The sequence below is a fragment of the Equus przewalskii genome, chromosome 21 (genome assembly GCF_037783145.1).
Source record: "Equus przewalskii isolate Varuska chromosome 21, EquPr2, whole genome shotgun sequence".
NCBI classification, from domain to species: domain Eukaryota; kingdom Metazoa; phylum Chordata; class Mammalia; order Perissodactyla; family Equidae; genus Equus; species Equus przewalskii.
The window spans coordinates 7,064,419-7,083,075 of record NC_091851.1 but is presented as its reverse complement, the minus strand read 5'-3'; the positions used below and the strand labels follow the sequence as shown (position 1 = coordinate 7,083,075).

Below are 18,657 nucleotides of genomic sequence, written 5' to 3'. Positions count from 1 at the left end.
GAGGTGACATTTGAGCTAAGACTTGCATGGCAAGAATAAGCTAGCCATGCAAAGGGCATTTCAGGCAGAAGGAACTCTCAAAGTGGAAAGGCCTTGAGAAGAGAATGAGCTTGATATGCCAGGGTGAAAAAAGGTTTGTGTAGGTGAAATTCAGTGAGGGAGAAAAGTAGGAAATGGATTGTAGGCAGGAGCTAGAACAGGAAGTGCCTTTAGGCCAAGGTGAGAAATTTGAATGTTTTTCTGATTGCACCAGAAAGCCATTGGGTGTGTGGTGGTGAGGAAATGTTAAGGTGTTAAGTAGTGGAGTGAGAGATGATTTATTCCTGTGGCTCATGTGTGGGAATGTACAAAAGGGGACAAACACCAATTAAGAGACTGTTGTTGTTATTCAGACAATCAGTGGTGAGAGCTTGGATTAGGATTGTTAGTAGTGGGATAGTGAGAAGTAATTAGATAGATTGGGTATAGATTTGGGGGGTAGAGTTTATGGGACTTACTAATAATTTGGATGTATGGCATATGGGAAAGAAAGACATCAAGGATAGCTCCTAAGGTTTAGACTTGAGTTACTAGGTAGTTGGTGTTATCATTGTGCTGGAGACCTATAAAAGAAGCTAAAATGAAATAGTTTGGCAAAAGTTGAGGTTCTTAGAACTTTGTGGAATAACAAATTGATCCAGAGATATTATCAATCTTTAAAATACCTAATTTCATATCTTATTATAGTAACGTGTGCTCATTGTAGAACATTAAGAAAAATTTAGTTGTAATGGCAATCCCAACCAAAGTATTAACATTTGGTGCCTTTTCTTCCAGGCCGTCTTAAATATATGCTCATTCTTTGAATAAATAGTTGTTAGATGCCTTCTGGGAACCAGGTACTGTTGTAGGCTCTGGAGATTCAACAGACAGGACAAAGTCCCTGTGCCTATGAAGTATACATTCTAACGGGGGAGACAGGTAAGAAACAACTGAATAAGATAATTGCAGACTATAGTAAGTATTATAATGGAAGTAAGGGAGAAAGTAGATATCTGGAGACTACCAATATAGATTTTTCTCACACAGTTGAGTTCGTCTGTAACAGTTTTATATCCTTCATTTCCCATATTCCGTTGTGACAAAGGTGCTAAGCTAGTTCAGTCGGGAAAAGAATAGTATCTTCAACAATGGTGCTGGGACAACTGGGTATCCACATGCAAAAGGATGAATTTGGATCTCTGCTTCACACTATATACAAAATTTAACTCAAAATGGGTCATAGACCTAAATGTAAGAGCTAACGCTATAAAACTCCTGGAAGAAAACATTGGCATAAATCTGTGAAGTTGGGTTAGGCAGTGTTTTATTGGCAGTTTTCTTGGCATTTCCAGGCGATGACAGCAAAGGCACAAGTGTTGAAAGAAAAATAGATAAATTGGACTTTATTAGAATTAAAAACTTTTTTGCATCAAACACCGTCAAGAAAGTAAAAAGACAACCCTCAGAATAGGAGAAAATATTTGCACATCATATATCTCACAAGGAATTTGTTTCCAGAATATATAAAGAACTTTTATAACTCAACAGTATAAAGACAACCCAATCATATGGGCAAAGGCTTTAAATAGACATTTCTCTAAAGAAGATATACAGATGGTCAATAAGCATATGGTAAGATGCTCAAAATCGTTAGCCATTAGGGAAATGCAAATCAAAACCACAATGAAATACTACTTCATACCCACTAGGATGGCTATAGTGAAAAAGACAACAGTAACAATGTTGGCAAGGCTGTGGAGAAGTTGGAACCCTCATATATTGCTGGTGGAAATATAAATGGTGCAGCCACTTTGGGAAGTGGTTTGGCACTTCCTTAAGTTATACTTGGGAGTTACTATATAACCCAGCAGTTTCACTCCTAGTTATATACCCAAGCGAAATGAAGACATGTGTCTGCATAAAAACTTGTACACAAATGTTCATAGCAGCATTCTTCATAATATCCCAAAAGTGGAAACAACCCAAATGTCCATCAACTAATGATTGGATAGATAAAAGAGAAATTTGCCAAAAAAAACACTGCCTAACCCAAGTTCACAATATTCCATACAAAGGAATATCATTTGTCAATAAAAAGAAGTGAAGTATTGATTCATGCTACAACATGAATGTACCTTGAAAACATGCCAAGTGAAAGAAGCTGGTCCAAAAAAAGGACTCCATATTGTATGATTCCATTTATATAAAATATACAGGATAGGCAGATACATATAGACAGGAAGTAAATTAGTGATGAGCTAGGTCTGGTGTGGGTGAGAGTGGGAAAGAGTGATTGCTCATGATGAGTACAGGGTTTCTTTTTGCGTTGTTCAAAATATTCTAAAATTAGATGGTGGTGGTAGATGTACAACTTTGTGAATTACTAAAACCCACAGAACTTACACTTTTAAGTGGGTGAATTTTATGGCATATTAAGTATATCTGTAAAAACTAAATCATTTAATGGTATCATGCATGTACAGTGATACTACATCATCCCCTTGTTAAACTTAATCCATTATTATAAGTAATTCTCTGTCGTCTTTGCATATTAATCTTTGCCTGCATTTGCGTTATTCCTCAAGATAGAGTCCTAGATTTACAATCACTGGGTCAAAAAGTTTGTGTGTGTATGTATCTCTAATTTTAAAAATATGTTCATCATAGGGGCTGGCCCTGTGGCCAAGTGGTTAAGTTGGCGAGCTCCGCTGCAGGCGGCCCAGTGTTTCGTTGATTCGAATCCTGGGCGCGGACATGGCACTGCTCATCAAACCACGCTGAGGCAGCGTCCCACATGCCACAACTAGAATGACCCACAACAAAGAATATACAACTATGTACCGGGGGGCTTTGGGGAGAAAAAGGAAAAAAATAAAATCTTTAAAAAAAAAAAAAAAAGTTCATCATAGAAAACTTGGAAAATACAGAAAACTAGAGAGAAGGTAAAAAATCACTTATATTTCTACTTTTAGGAAATGTCTTTTCTCTGTACTATTTTACATAGTTGAGAGTGCACTGTGCATAACGTATCCAGCTTCTTTTTTCACTTAAAGCAAATCATAAATATTTCCCCCATGTCATTTAAAACTTTCTGTAAACCTGATTTTAACAGCTGCATCAGAAACTGTCCTATGGATATACTATTATTTCCCTTTCAGTTCCCCTGTTTTTATTTATTTGGGTTGCATAAAAACTTGTACACAAATGTTCATAGCAGCATTCTTCATAATAGCCCAAAAGTGGAAACAACCCAAATGTCCATCAACTGATGATTGGATAGATAAAAGAGAAATATGCCCCAAAAAAACACTGCCTAACCCAAGTTCACACTAGTTTTTAGTGTTATGCGGATTATTTCCCCAGAATAAATTCCTTGAAGTGGGATTACTGGGGTAAAGGGTTAAATGGTTTGACTTATTTTAAGCCTCTTGTTATAAATAACCAAATAAAATGGCTTTCTGAAAGATGTGAGTGAGTAATATGATTGCCTGTGGTGGAACATGAATCTGGGAAGGTAGGTTGGTTTGGATAATAAAGGACCTTGTATGTCCTGTTAATGAATATGGACTTTATTTTGTAGATGCTTGGGAGTTAGTGAAGATGTTTAATCTTAGGAGCAATGTGAGATTTTAAGAGTAGATGAGAAGAAATAGATTTAAAATACACATTTAAGGAGGAATTGGTGGGGCTTAAAAATTGAGTGTGAGCAGGGAACAGAGGTAGGTCAGTTGACCTGACATGCCAGCTAATCGTGACATTAATCAGAGAGAAGCCAAATTGTTAAACCAATGAGAAATCTTTTACCTTTAGCTTATTGTGTGTTCAGAATGGGAGTAGAATGTTTTTTATATTGTTGCTCTCCTGAAGTAAAGACCAGAAATAATATATTTTTTTCATTCAGGATAATTTCTGTAAAGTAAAACTCACCATTTTTAGTGTAAGTTCTTCAAGTTTTGGCAAATGTCTACAGTTGTGTAACTATCACCACAATAAAAAATGTAGAATAGTTCCTTCATTCCAAAAAATTTCTGCATGTTAATCTTTCTTCCCATATCCAACAACCACTCATCTGTTTTGTGTCCCTATAGTTTCACCTTTGCAAGAATGTCGTAAGTGGAATTGTCTAATCATACACTTTGAGCCTGGCTTCTTTTCATTTAGCATAAGGCATTAGTGCATCAGCAGTTCCTTTTTATTTCTAGTAGTATTCCATTCCCCAGTTGAGGAGTATAGTGTTTTTTAATTGTTTCTTAGTGAAGGATGAGGCAGAATATCGTAACAATCTTTTTTCTTTTTCTAATGATAAATGCTTGAAATAGTCAGTCTCTCCATTTTGGATAAAATTACTAATAGGTACATCTTTTTCTTAAATAGTGCCCTTTTTATTTTTTCAACTGCAGAATCAAATGGTTATTTAACAAAGGTATAGATTACAGAAATTATGAAATGTATCAATATGTTTTATGGGATGTTGATTTCTTAAAGGTCATGCTCTTTGCTTATTAATTACTGTAAATATTAATGTCTCTTATCTAGCATTTACTTAAAATTAAGTGATGCTTACATAGCAGATACTTCTAAAAATAAAAAGTATATTCATGGCTTTTAAAACAATACTAAGTAGAGAATTTATATTGATTAAGTCAACATTTATTAAGAAGCTTCACAATTCTGGGTAGATGGAGAATTGTGTTGTGTGTTGGACACAGGGCATTGATAAAGATACTAAGTGTTAAGGTGATATCTCATTAAGGTTTTGATTTGCATTTCCCTGATGATTACTGATGTTGAGCACCTTTTCATGTCCCTGTTAGCCCTCTTTATATCTTTGGAAAAATGTGTATTCAGATCCTCTGCCTGTTTTGTAATTGGATTTTTTTTTTGCTATTGAGTTGTATGAGTTCTTTATATATTTTAGATATTAGCCCCTTATCAGATGTGATTTGCAAATAATTTCTCCCTTTCAGTAGGTTGCCTTTTAGTTTTGTTGATGGTTTCCTTTGCTGTGCAGAAGTGTTTTAATTTGATGTACTCCCCCTTGTTTGTTTTTGCTTTTTTGTTGCCTTTGCTTTTGGTGTCAGACTCAAAAAATCGTCACCAAGATCTATGTCAAGGAGTGTACCTGTGTTCTAGGAGTTTTATGGTTTCAGATCTTACGTTCAAGTCTTTAATCCATTTTCAGTTAATTTCTGTGTATGGTGTGAGATAGTGGTCCAGTGGTCCAATGGGTAGTGGTGCATTCTTTTGCATGTGGCTGTCCAGTTTTCCCAACACCATTTGTTGAGCAGACTGTCCTTTCCCCATTGTATACTTGTGGCTTCTTTATTGTAAATTAATTGACCATATATGCGTTAGAATGGCTATTATGAAAAAGACGAGAAATGAGTGTTGGTGAGAATGTGGAGAAAAGGGAACTCTTGTGTGCTGTTGCTGGGAAATTGGTGCAGCCACTATGGAAAATAGTATGGAGATCCCTCAAAAAATTAAAAATAGAACTACCATATGATCCAGCAACTCCACTTCTGGGTATTAATCTGAAGGAAGTGAAAACACTCAAGAAGATATAGGCACCCCATGTTCATCGCAACATTATTCACAATAGCCAAGACATGGAAGCACCCTCAGTGTCCATGGATGGATGAATGGATAAAGAAAATGTGGCATATATATACAATGGAATATTATTCATTCATAAAAAAAGGAAAATTTACCATTTGCGACAACATGGATCTTGAGCGCATTATGCTAAGTGAAATAAGTCAGACAGAGAAAGACAAATACTGTATGATCTCACTCATACGTGGAATCTAAAAAACGAAACAAAACAAAACCAAAAAATCTCCCCGAACTTGTAGATACAGAGAACAGATTGGTGGTTGCCAGAGGTGGGGGGTGGAGGATGGATGAAATGGGTGAAGGAGGTCAAAAGGTACAAACTTCCAGTTATAAAATAAATAAGTCGTGGGAGATGTACAGCATGGTGACTATAGTTAATATTACTGTTTTGTATATTTGAAAGTTGCCAAGAGTAAATCTTAAAAGTTCTCATCTTTTAGTGGTGATCATTTTACAATATATACAAATATTGAATCATTATGTTGTACACCTGAAACTAATATAATGTTATATATCAATTATAGCATAAGAAAAAAGTCTTTCAATTTTATCATCATCATGAGGACGTTCATGCTTCCATGATGTGATATGCAGTGAGTTTTCCCTTATAAAATCAAATAGTGTAAAATTTTCCATCTTTATAGGTTTTTTCTTGTCAATCAGTTATAAGGAATCTAAAAAACAAAGTAGAATCATTATAAATTTACGCACAGTATTTCAGAGGACCGAAGTTCTCTATCTTTAGTAAGAGACAATTATAGCAGATCTCATCAGGACCAAAACATTCCAAGGGAAATCAATAAAAATTGCTTGGAAGTTTTTTTTGCTTTGTTTTTTTCTGAAAACCCTAAAGTGTTGAGATAGAAGATTTCCTTGGTGTAAACTGAAGAATTGTACCATAAAGAATAGAAAAAAAACATGTCGAAAGCAACAGTACATTTCATAAAAATTTTAAGGGGTAATCCTTTTTCAAAACCTGGTTAAGTAGATCATAGTTCTTAGGTAGACTAGGGTTGAAAAAAAGGGTTCTTGCACTTAAGCATCACAGTCTAATGAGAGAATCAGACGAATAGACAGTTAATCACGGTAATAGATAGAAATAATTGTATTCTGTGTTATTACATAGAAGGATCACGTAACTTATATTAGAGGTGGTGATAGAGAGGCCAAGTAAGAGTTGCCTTCCCAAGGGAGGTGATGTCTGAGCTGAGCCCTGAAGGACTTAACCAGGTGTAGAGGAGGAAGGTGAAGCATCACAAGAGAACGTGGTGTATGCAGGGAATCACGAAGAGTTGTACATGACTGGACTAAGGGGTACGTGATAGGGAGAAGTGGGAAAGGAGGTTGGGGGAGAGGGCTTGACAGGGCATGGATTTTATCTTGAAGGAACTTGGAAACTTGAAAGCAAGGAGTATTTGCCAGTGTGTTTACTATCCCTCAGTTGCTGGGGTTTTTTCCTTCCCATTTTTCTATCTAGTTTTTTTTTTTGGCGGGGAGGAAAAGTAAGGGAATGGTGAGAGGTAGTGTCATTGAATCTTAACTGTTAAAGAGGACTGTTAGCATTCTGTCATCCTTTTCGCTTTTGCATGTCTCTTCTGTTCAACCGTTTAATAGTCACAGGAAGAAAGAAGAGATAGATTAACGTCAAATGTCAATATGGTTTTTTAATTCATAGTTCTGGTTGTCAGAGAACAGATAGCTATTACTGTTTCAAATATAAGTTTTAAGCTGGAGGAGAGAGAGCCAAGATGGCGCCGTGAGTAGTCCTCTTTGTCTCTCGCCCTTCGAGTCTACAATTATTTGGACACTTATCGCTTGACAAAGGATATCCAGACAGCATCTCAGGACGTCTGAGACACCCACGCGACTATACATCGGAAGGCGGATGGACTTTCCTCCGGGAGGATGTGGAAATAGGTGAAACCTCTCCGACCCCGACGGGCAGCCTAGTACCCGCAAGCGGCTTTCTTCCAACGGGCGACCCCAGAGGATCCACGCACATCTAGGGCAGGAGCGAGAACACAACAGAGGAGCGACGGTGGAAACAGGTGACCAGAACCCTACCTAAACCCCCCGCAATTACTCCTAAACGCAGAGGGAAACTTTGGAGTTGCACACCTGAGCCCGCGGGGAGAGTCTCTCCCCGCCATTGGCGGGGAGACCCAGCCTGGTGCTCGGGGCGCCCGGAGGGTCCCAGAGAGAAACACGGAGGGCACGGAGGTCTCCCAGCTGCCATTGCCTGCCCCGTGGGACTAGGGATTGCCGGAGATCTCGGAGAGGACCGGGGCTGGGGGAACTTTCAAAGGCCGGTTCGGCGACCCGGAGGGGAAGCGCTGGAGCTCCGCCCGGGCAGCAGACAAAACTCTCTGTCTGCCGTTAGCAGAGGGGCCACGCTGAGCAGTCACGGCTCCGGGAGAGGCCCAGAGAGAATCCCAAAGGGCAGGGCGACCCCCAGCTGCCATTGCCCACCCCGTGAGGCTAGGGATTGCCGGAGATCTCGGAGAGGGCTGGGGCTGGAGAGAGTTCCAGAGACCCAGCTTAGTAGCCTAGGGGGAAACCCTACAGGCTCACAGCAGCCTTAGAGAAAGCCTCTGCAGAGCACCAGTAGAAGGCACCCAGCCGCCAGCCACAAGGCTGGAAGACCCCAGGGCAAAAGCAGCATAGCTAGGTGTACTAACCACAGACTGTAGAAGATGCCAATAGCTCTCCTGCGACCCATAGAGGACAAGTGAGATTTGGTGGGTGCCGACAGCAACGGAGCGACAAATATAAGTGATCCCACCCCTGGCCGCTGGAAAAGCCCATAACACCGTTGCAGACCCCAAGGAGAGAGCACATCTAGGTGGGCAACAACAGTAGGCACCTGCAGCCTGAAGCCCCCCTGTGACGGCCCCCACGGCAGAGGAGGGAATCCAAAGGGCCACTGTGGCTACGAAGAGGGGCCCAGGCCCAGTTAGCAACTACGGACAGGGTTCCTGGTTGGTGAAGTATAACCAGCTGCTCCCCCCACCGCAGCAGCTGAAATAAGTGAAAGGAGCAACTAAACTCTATCTCCATGCGGAGGCACAAATCAACATCATCAAGCAATATGAAAAAATACATTAAATCTCCAGAACAGAAAGAAAGTAACAAATACACAGAAAACAATCCCAAAGAAAATGAGATATATAACCTAAATGATGATGACTTCAAAACAGCCATCATTAGGATTCTCAATGAGTTAAGAGAGAATTCTGACCGACAACTCAACGAGTTCAGGAGCTATGTCACAAAAGAGTTTGATACGATAAAGAAGAACCAAACAGAAATATTGGAAATGAAGAACACAATAGAGGAGATTAAGAAAAATCTAGATGCTCTGAACAGTAGGGCCGATAATATGGAGGAAAGAATTAGCAATTTGGAAGATGGCAATATAGAATTGTTGCAGGCAGAGGAGGAGAGAGAAGCAAGACTTAAAAGAAATGAAGAAACTCTCCGAGAATTATCAGACACAATTAGGAGATGCAACGTAAGGATTATAGGTATACCAGAGGGAGAAGAGAAGGAGAAAGGGGCAGAAAACCTATTCAAAGAAATAATGGCTGAGAACTTCCCAAATCTGGTGAGGGAGATGGATCTTCAGGTGACAGAAGCCAATAGATCTCCAAACTTTATCAATGCAAGAAGACCAACTCCACGGCATATAGTAGTGAAGCTAGCAAAAGTCAACGACAAGGAGAAAATATTAAGGACAGCCAGGCTAAAGAAACTAACCTACAAAGGAACCCCCATCAGGCTATCAGCAGATTTCTCAGCAGAAACTTTACAGGCTAGAAGAGAGTGGAATGATATATTCAAAAATCTGAAGGACAAAAATCTACAGCCGAGAATTCTCTACCCAGCGAAAATATCCTTCAAATACGATGGAGAAATAAAAACTTTCCCAGATAAACAAAAATTAAGGGAGTTCATTGCCACAAAACCTCCTCTTCAGGAAATCCTCAGGAAAACCCTCATTCCTGAAAAATCCAAAAAAGGAAAGGGGCTACAAAACCAAGAGCAGAGGAGATAAGTAGAAGGACAACAACAGAGAGTAGCAGCTCTACATCAGAACAGATTAAACCATGGGACGAGAAACAAAGGAAACTGAAGAAAACCGGAAAACAAGACACAAAATGGTAGTGGTAGGCCCCCACGTCTCAATAATCACTCTAAATGTAAATGGATTGAACTCCCCAATCAAAAGACACAGAGTGGCAGGATGGATCAAAGAACAAGATCCAACAATATGCTGCCTCCAGGAAACACACCTCAGCCCCAAAGACAAACACAGACTCAGAGTGAAGGGATGGAGAACAATACTCCAAGCTAATAATGAACAAAAGAAAGCAGGTGTCGCTATACTAATATCAGACAAGGTAGATTTCAAAACAAAACAGATAAAGAAAGATAAAGAGGGACAGTATATAATGATAAAAGGGACTCTCCACCAAGAAGACATAACACTTATAAATATATACGCACCCAACACAGGAGCACCAAAATTTGTAAAGCAACTCTTAATAGAACTAAAAGAAGACATCAACAACAATACAATAATAGTAGGGGACCTCAACACACCATTAACACCAATGGACAGAACATCCAGACAGAAAATCAACAAGGAAATAATAGAATTAAATGAAAAATTAGACCAGATGGACTTAATAGATATATATAGAACACTTCATCCAAAAACAGCAGGTTACACATTCTTCTCAAGTGCACATGGAACATTCTCAAGGATTGACCATATTTTGGGAACCAAAGCAAACATCAATAAATACAAGAGAGTTGAAATAATATCAAGCATCTTTTCTGATCATAACGCTATTAAACTAGAAATCAACTACAAGAAAAAAGCAGAGAAAGGTGCAAAAATGTGGAGACTAAACAACACGCTTCTCAACAAACAATGGATCATTGAGGAAATTAAAGAAGAAATCAAATATTATCTGGAGACAAATGAAAATGAGAACACGACATACCAAATCATTTGGGATGCAGCAAAAGCAGTCCTAAGAGGGAAATTCATCGCAATACAGGCTCACCTCACTAAACAAGAAAAAGCTCACGTAAGCAACCTCAAACGACACCTAACAGAACTAGAAAAAGAAGAACAAACAAAGCCCAGAGTCAGTAGAAGGAGGGAAATAATAAAAATAAGAGCAGAAATAAACGATATTGAAACAAAAAAGACAATAGAAAGGATCAATGAAACAAAGAGTTGGTTCTTCGAAAGAATTAACAAAATTGACAAACCCCTAGCCAGACTCACCAAGAAAAGAAGAGAGAAATCGCAAATTAATAAAATCAGGAATGACAGAGGAGAAATCACAACAGATACCAATGAAATACAAGAGATCATAAGAGAATACTATGAAAAACTATATGCCATCAAATTGAACAACCTGGAAGAAATGGACAAATTCCTAGACTCCTACAATCTCCCCAAACTGAATCAGGAAGAAATGGAGAATCTGAATAGACCAATCACAAGTAAGGAAATAGAAACGGTAATCAAAAACCTCCCCAAAAACAAGAGTCCAGGACCAGACGGCTTCTCTGGAGAATTCTACCAAACATTCAAAGAAGACTTAATACCTATTCTCCTCAAACTGTTCCAGAAAATTGAGAAAGATGGAGAACTCCCTAACACATTCTATGAAGCCAACATCACTCTGATCCCCAAACCTGACAAGGACAACACAAAGAAGGAGAACTACAGGCCGATATCACTGATGAACATAGATGCAAAAATCCTCAACAAAATTTTGGCAAACCGATTACAGCAATACATCAAAAAGATTATACACCATGATCAAGTGGGATTTATACCAGGGACACAGGGATGGTTCAACATCCGCAAGTCAATCAACGTGATACACTACATCAACAAAATGAAAAACAAAAACCACATGATCATCTCAATAGATGCAGAGAAAGCATTCGACAAGATCCAACACCCATTTATGATAAAAACCCTCAGTAAAATGGGCATAGAAGGAAAGTACCTCAACATAATAAAGGCCATATATGATAGACCCACAGCCAACATCATACTCAATGGACAAAAGCTGAAAGCCATCCCTCTGAGGACAGGAACAAGACAAGGGTGCCCACTTTCACCACTCCTATTCAACATAGTACTGGAGGTGCTGGCCAGAGCAATTCGGCAGGAAAAAGAAATAAAAGGAATCCAAATAGGTAACGAAGAAGTAAAACTCTCGTTGTTTGCAGACGACATGATCTTATACATAGAAAACCCCAAAGAATCCACAGAAAAACTATTAGAAATAATCAACAACTACAGCAAAGTAGCAGGGTATAAAATTAACGTGCATAAATCAGTAGCATTTCTATACACTAACAATAAACTAACAGAAAAAGAACTCAAGAACTCTATCCCATTCACAATCGCAACGAAAAGAATAAAATACCTTGGGATAAACTTAACCAAGGAAGTGAAGGATCTATACAATGAAAACTACAAGACTTTCTTGAAAGAAATAGGCGATGACATAAAGAGATGGAAAAACATTCCTTGTACATGGATTGGAAGAATAAACATAGTTAAAATGTCCATACTACCTAAAGCAATATACAGATTCAATGCTATCCCAATCAGAATCCCAAGAACATTCTTCACAGAAATTGAACAAACAATCCTAAAATTCATATGGGGGAACAAAAGACCGCGAATTGCTAAAGCAATCCTGAGCAAGAAAAACAAAGCCGGCGGAATCACAATCCCCGATTTCAAAACATACTACAAAGCTACAGTGATCAAAACAGCATGGTACTGGTACAAAAACAGGTCCACAGATCAATGGAACAGAATTGAAAGCCCAGAGATAAAACCACACATCTATGGACAGCTAATCTTCGACAAAGGAGCAGAGGGCCTACAATGGAGAAAAGAAAGTCTCTTCAACAAATGGTGCTGGGAAAACTGGACAGCCACATGCAAAAGATTGAAAATTGACCATTCTTTTTCACCACACACCAAAGTAAACTCAAAATGGATCAAAGACCTAAAGATTAGACCTGAGACAATAAGTCTTTTGGAAGAGAATATAGGCAGTACACTCTTTGACATCAGTTTCAAAAGAATCTTTTCGGACACTGTAACTCCTCAGTTGAGGGAAACAATAGAAAGAATAAACAAATGGGACTTCATCAGACTAAAGAGCTTCTTCAAGGCAAGGGAAAACAGAATTGAAACAAAAAAACAGCTCACTAATTGGGAAAAAATATTTACAAGCCACATATCCGACAAAGGGTTAATCTCCATAATATACAAAGAACTCACACTGCTTAGCAACAAAAAAACAAACAACCCGATCAAAAAATGGGCAGAGGACATGAACAGACATTTCTCAAAAGAAGATATGAATATGGCCAATAGACACATGAAAAGATGTTCATCATCGCTAATCATCAGGGAAATGCAAATCAAAACTACACTAAGATATCACCTTACCCCCGTTAGATTGGCAAAAACATCCAAAACCAAGAACGACAAATGTTGGAGAGGTTGTGGAGAAAGAGGAACCCTCATACACTGTTGGTGGGAATGCAAACTGGTACAGCCACTATGGAAAACAGTATGGAGATTTCTCAAAAAGTTAAAAATAGAAATACCCTATGACCCAGCCATCCCATTACTGGGTATCTATCCTAAGAACCTGATAACAGATATCTCAAGAGTCCGTTGCACCCCTATGTTCATCGCAGCATTATTTACAATAGCCAAGACGTGGAACCAGCCTACAGGCCCAGAAACTGATGACTGGATAAAGAAGATGTGGTATATATACACAATGGAATACTACTCAGCCATAAAAAAAGACGAAATTGGCCCATTCACAACAACGTGGATGGACCTCGAGGGCATTATGTTAAGCGAAATAAGTCAGTCAGAGAAAGACGATCTCTATATGACTCCACTCATAGGTGGAAATTAGTATATTGAGAAGGAGATCTGATCGGTGGTTACCAGGGAAAAGGGGGGGTGGGGGGAGGGTACGAAGGGGGAAGAGGTGTACCCACAACATGACTAACAAAAATGTACAACTGAAGTCTCACAAGCTTGTAATCTATCATAACATTAATAAAAAAAAAATAAAATAAAAAAAATAAAAAATAAAAAAAAATAAAAAAAAAAGTTTTAAGCTGTCTGGATTTCTTTTATCCACAGCCTTCCATTACCCAAAAGCTTCATTTAAAATTGACCACATTGTGGGCCGGCCCCTTGGCACAGTGGCTAAGTTTGCACATTCCGCTTTGGTGGCCTTTTGTTTGCTGGTTCGGATCCCGGGTGTGGACATGGCACGGCTTGTCAAGTCATGCTGTGGTAGGCATCCCACATATAAAGTGGAGGAAGACGGGCATGGATATTAGCTCAGGGCCAGTCTTGCTCAGCAAAAAGAGGAGGATTGGCAGCAGATGTTAGCTCAGGGCTATCTTCCTCAAAAAAAGAAAAAAAGTGACTACATTGGGGGCCGGCCTGGTGGCACAGCGGTTCAGTTTGCATGTTCTGCTTCAGCGGCCCGGAGTTTGCTGGTTCAGATCCCAGGTGCGGACATGGCACTGCTAGTCAAGCCATGCTTTGGCGGGTGTCCCACGTATAAAGTAGAGAAAGATTGGCATGGATGTTCACTCAGGGCCAGTCTTCCTCAGCAAAAAGAGGAGGATTGGCAGCAGATGTTAGCTCAGGGCTAGTCTTCCCCAAAAATAAATAAATAAATAAAATTGACCATATTGGTAACTAAAAGGAGTTTAAGAAGCTCTAACCAGGTTTTCTGGTTAGTAATAAGTCTTCATTAACTGAATAGTACCATTCCCAGGCACTTTAGTTAGGTTAAATGTTCCAAATTCTGTTTATGAGAGGGGGAACACAGCAAATTAAAAAAAATCAGTATCTGACTTTATCAATTTATTTTAAAAACATATTCCCAGTTAATTATAAAGTTCTGGAACAGCCCTGTGTAATATTAGGTAAAATAAAGTTATCTTTATTGCTATTATATAAACCTTGTATTTTATTTTATTTATTTTATTTTTTTGAAAGATAGCCCAATGGATTTTAATGTAATAAGAGTACAAAAAATTCATCCATGTAGTTTCAGATTTCATATTTCAACTAACCTTTAATAAACCTACTGCTTGTTGAGTTTTCGTGTAGTATCAGAGAGGAATGTCCACAGTTGTCTGAAAGGTCATTAAAGTATTCTTGCCTTTTCCATCTGCATATCTATGTTTTGATCTTCAATCGAAATAACACATTGAATGCAGAAACAGATATAAGACCACAGCTGTCTTCTATTAAGCCAGACATTAAAGAGATTTCAAAAATGTAAAACAGGGGCTGGCCCATGGCTGAGTGGTTAACTTCATGCACTCCGCTGCAGTGGCTCAGGGTTTCACCGGTTCGGATCCTCGGTGTGGACATGGCACCGCTCATCAGGCCACGTTGAGGCAGCGTCCCACATGCCACAACTAGAAGGACCTGCAACTAAGATATACAACTGTGTACCGGGGCGGGGCGGGGGGGGGGGGGTGGGATTTGGGGAGAGAAAGCAGGGAAAAAAAAATTGGCAACAGTTTTTAGCTCAGGTGCCAATCTTTAGGGGAAAAAAAATGTAAAACAATCCCACCCTTCTCATGAATTTTTTTCAGAAAACAATTATTTTTCATAAAACATGTTATTTATATTAACACATAGATTTGTTTTAAAATGAATTAATTGCTAAATATTGGGATTTGTCTTTTAATTTCTAATATGTAACTATCAGATTTTTTTTGAAATTGTCTTCTTATTTATTTTTTATTGAGTTAATGGATAGGTTACAATCTTGTGAAATTTCACTTGTACCTTATTGTCTGTCAGTCATGTTGTAGGTGCACCCTTCACCCTTTGTGCCCACCCCCCACCCCACCTTTCCCCTGGTAGCCACTAATCTGTTCTTTGTCCACATGTTTAAATTCCTCATATGAGTGGAGTCACACAGAGATTGTCCTTCTCTATCTGGCTTATTTCACTTAACATAATTCCCTCAAGGTCCATCCATGTTGTTGCAAACGGGACGATTTTGTTCTTTTTTATGGCTGAGTAGTATTCCATTGTATATATGTACCACATCTTCTTTATCCAATCATCTGTTGATGGGCACTTAGGTTGCTTCCACGTCTTGGCTATTGTGAATAATGCTGCAGTGAACATTGGGGTGCATGGGACTTTTGGAATTGCTGACTTCAAGCTCTTTGGATAGATACCCAGTAGTGGGATAGCTGGATCGTATGGTAGTTCTATTTTTAATTTTTTGAGGAATCTCCGTACTGTTTTCCATAGTGGCTGCACCAGTTTGCATTCCCACCAGCACTGTATGAGGGTTCCTTTTTCTCCACAACCTCTCCAATATTTGTTAGTATTTGTTTTAGTTATTTTTGTCATTCTAATGGGTGTAAGGTGATATCTTAGTGTAGTTCTGATTTGCATTTCCCTGATGCACAGTGATGATAAACATCTTTACATGTGCCTATTGGCCAGCCATGTATCTTCTTTGGAGAAATGTCTGTTCATGTCTCCTGCCCATTTTTTGCTCGGGTTGTTTGATTTTTTGTTGTTGAGTTGTGTGAATTCTTTATATATAATGGATATTAAGCCTTTGTCAGATGTATGACTTGCAAATATTTTTTCCCAGTTAGTGCGTTGTTTTTTTGTTTCAATCCTGTTTTCCCTTGCCTTGAAGAAGCTCTTTAGTCTGATGAAGTCCCGTTTGTTTATTCTTTCTATTGTTTCCCTTGTCTGAGAAGACATGGTGTCCGAAAAGGTCTTTTTAATCTGATGTCAAAGAGTGTACTGCCTACATTTTCTTCTAGAAGCCTTATGGTTTCAGGTCTCAGCTTTAGGTCTTTGATCCATTTTGAGTTTATTTTGGCGAATGGTGAAAAAGAATGGTCGATTTTCATTCTTTTATATGTGACTGTCCAGTTTTCCCAGCACCATTTGTTGAAGACTTTCTTTTCTCCATTGTATGCCCTCAGCTCCTTTGTCGAAGATTAGCTGTCCGTAGATGTGTGGTTTTATTTCTGGGCTTTCAATATTGTTCCATTGATCTGTGCACCTGTGTTTGTACCAGTACCATGTTTTGATTAAACCTTGTATTTTAAATTCGTAATTTCACATCTTTCCCGCTATCCAAGGTTTTTTTCCTGAAGGAGTGAAGACATTTTTTGTTATGCCATCTGTAAGAATTCAAATCTGTGCTTAAAGTTAAGCCTTCTTGTCTGAAGCTTTATGACTATTCTTCATTTTGGTGGTTTTGGCTCTTCAAATTAACACTCAGGATATTTCCAAACAGACAAAAAGTCTATCTGAATTTCCCCCCAAGATTGCATCTTTGCCCCCAGAAATGCTTGACCATAATTAGTAAACTGGAAGTGAAATCCTTGCCCTTGGAGGAATTGTTCTGCCACTGCAAAGTATAGTAATGCATGTTCCTGATGACACAAGTCATCCATAAAGCTAAATAATATACTGTTTTTCCAAGACAGAAAACTATGCAGTATATTTTATAAATTTGTTAACCCTAAACATACTATTTTAGTATTGAGTTAATTTTATTGTTTTATGTTAAATTATTTAAAATAAGATAAAAATTTAGTTCCTCAATTGCATTAGCCACATGTCATGTGCTCATTACCCATGTGTGGCAGTAGCTACCATATTGGACAGTCTAGACATAGAATGTTGGCATCAACACAGAACGTTCTGTTGGATAGCATGGCTCTCAGAACAGTGGGACTAAGGATTTAGTAATTCACGGTCAGACTTCAAGGTGGTGGTAGAGCAGAGTGTGTGCTAGTATTTGCTTAACATATGGTCACCTATTTTCCTGTTTTCAGTATGATGACTAAGCCAGAAAGACCTATTGTTTACCCTTTCCAGAGAATGAACTCCAGAATTCCAGGGATATGGGAGTGGTGGCACGGGGCAGTTCAGAAGGGCAATCTAGGGACCTAAGTGCATTTCAAACTAATTTCACTCCTTCTTCCTTGGTCGAATATCGGTATTTCTTCCGTTCTTGTCCTTGTGGGTTTATGTTCTTTTTTTTTTCAATCCCCTTTTTGTGCTTTCATTGGTGTTTTGGTATGGAGATAAATTAGATGTACATCTTCAGCCTCCCATCTTAACACAGGACCTGTGGGGCACGTAACATTTCTGTGTAGAAATGTGCCTGGAGCACTTGTCGCTCTCATTTGTTGTCTCAACATTATTGCTTGGAGGCATCAGTTGTAGCCGAAAGACCAAATACTTTGTAGGCAAGTCATTTTTCTGTTTCATTTAGCTCTTGTGAGGCTTGGTGTAAATAAACGAGAATGGAGAAGCCATTTTTAAACTCCCCAACTCCTTTGATTAGCAGTTACATTGTGTGTTAGTAGGTTGATAAAGGAACTAACTAATGCCTGTTTCCTGCTAGGGTTTATAAATTTGAAATTGTATTTTTCTGCCATGCAGTATGCTTCTCTGAATGTTTCTGACTCTCTTAACTTAGAAAAATAATTTTAAAAAATTAACAATTTTCTGAGGTAGGAAAATAGCTTTCATTCCTGTTTTCTGCAGTGAGTATTAGGTAAAGTGTAGTTGGCATTAATTATGAAGCCAGAGTTAGGTACCCTCCTTGAGCTAATAGTATAGAAACAGACCATTGTTTCTGGTATTCTGGTTTACGGATGAGCTGCTGTAAGCCATTACCTTTAGTTTTTGGACTGGTTCCATTGTTTACAAAGCTGAATCAGAAACTTGATGCTCCTTTCAAAGATGACCACCCTTACACCAGAATTGAGAAAATTGATGTTTTAATTGTGTTCCGTCATTTGCCACTTTAAAATACCCAGTGTTACATATTCTCTGTAGCGTTTACTCCCAAACCCTCTGTTTCTGAGTAGTGACTTTATTTAAAGAAGCATACACTGAGTAAATCTTGAGAATAA

The 18,657-nt window shown here is 38.7% G+C and overlaps 1 protein-coding gene across 3 annotated transcripts in view; it reads left to right on the top strand.

The window, feature by feature from the left end:
* DSTN (destrin, actin depolymerizing factor) overlaps positions 1-18,657 on the top strand; it is a 43,592-nt gene that overhangs the window by 9,424 nt on the left and 15,511 nt on the right. For 2 of the 3 annotated variants that reach the window (XM_070589538.1, XM_070589539.1), the window contains one exon: positions 817-960. The exons of the other annotated variant lie outside the window; for it this stretch is intronic. The gene's annotated coding sequence lies outside the window, so the exon portion shown is untranslated. The remainder of the gene's footprint in view (positions 1-816; positions 961-18,657) is intronic. 3 annotated transcript variants of the gene reach the window in all.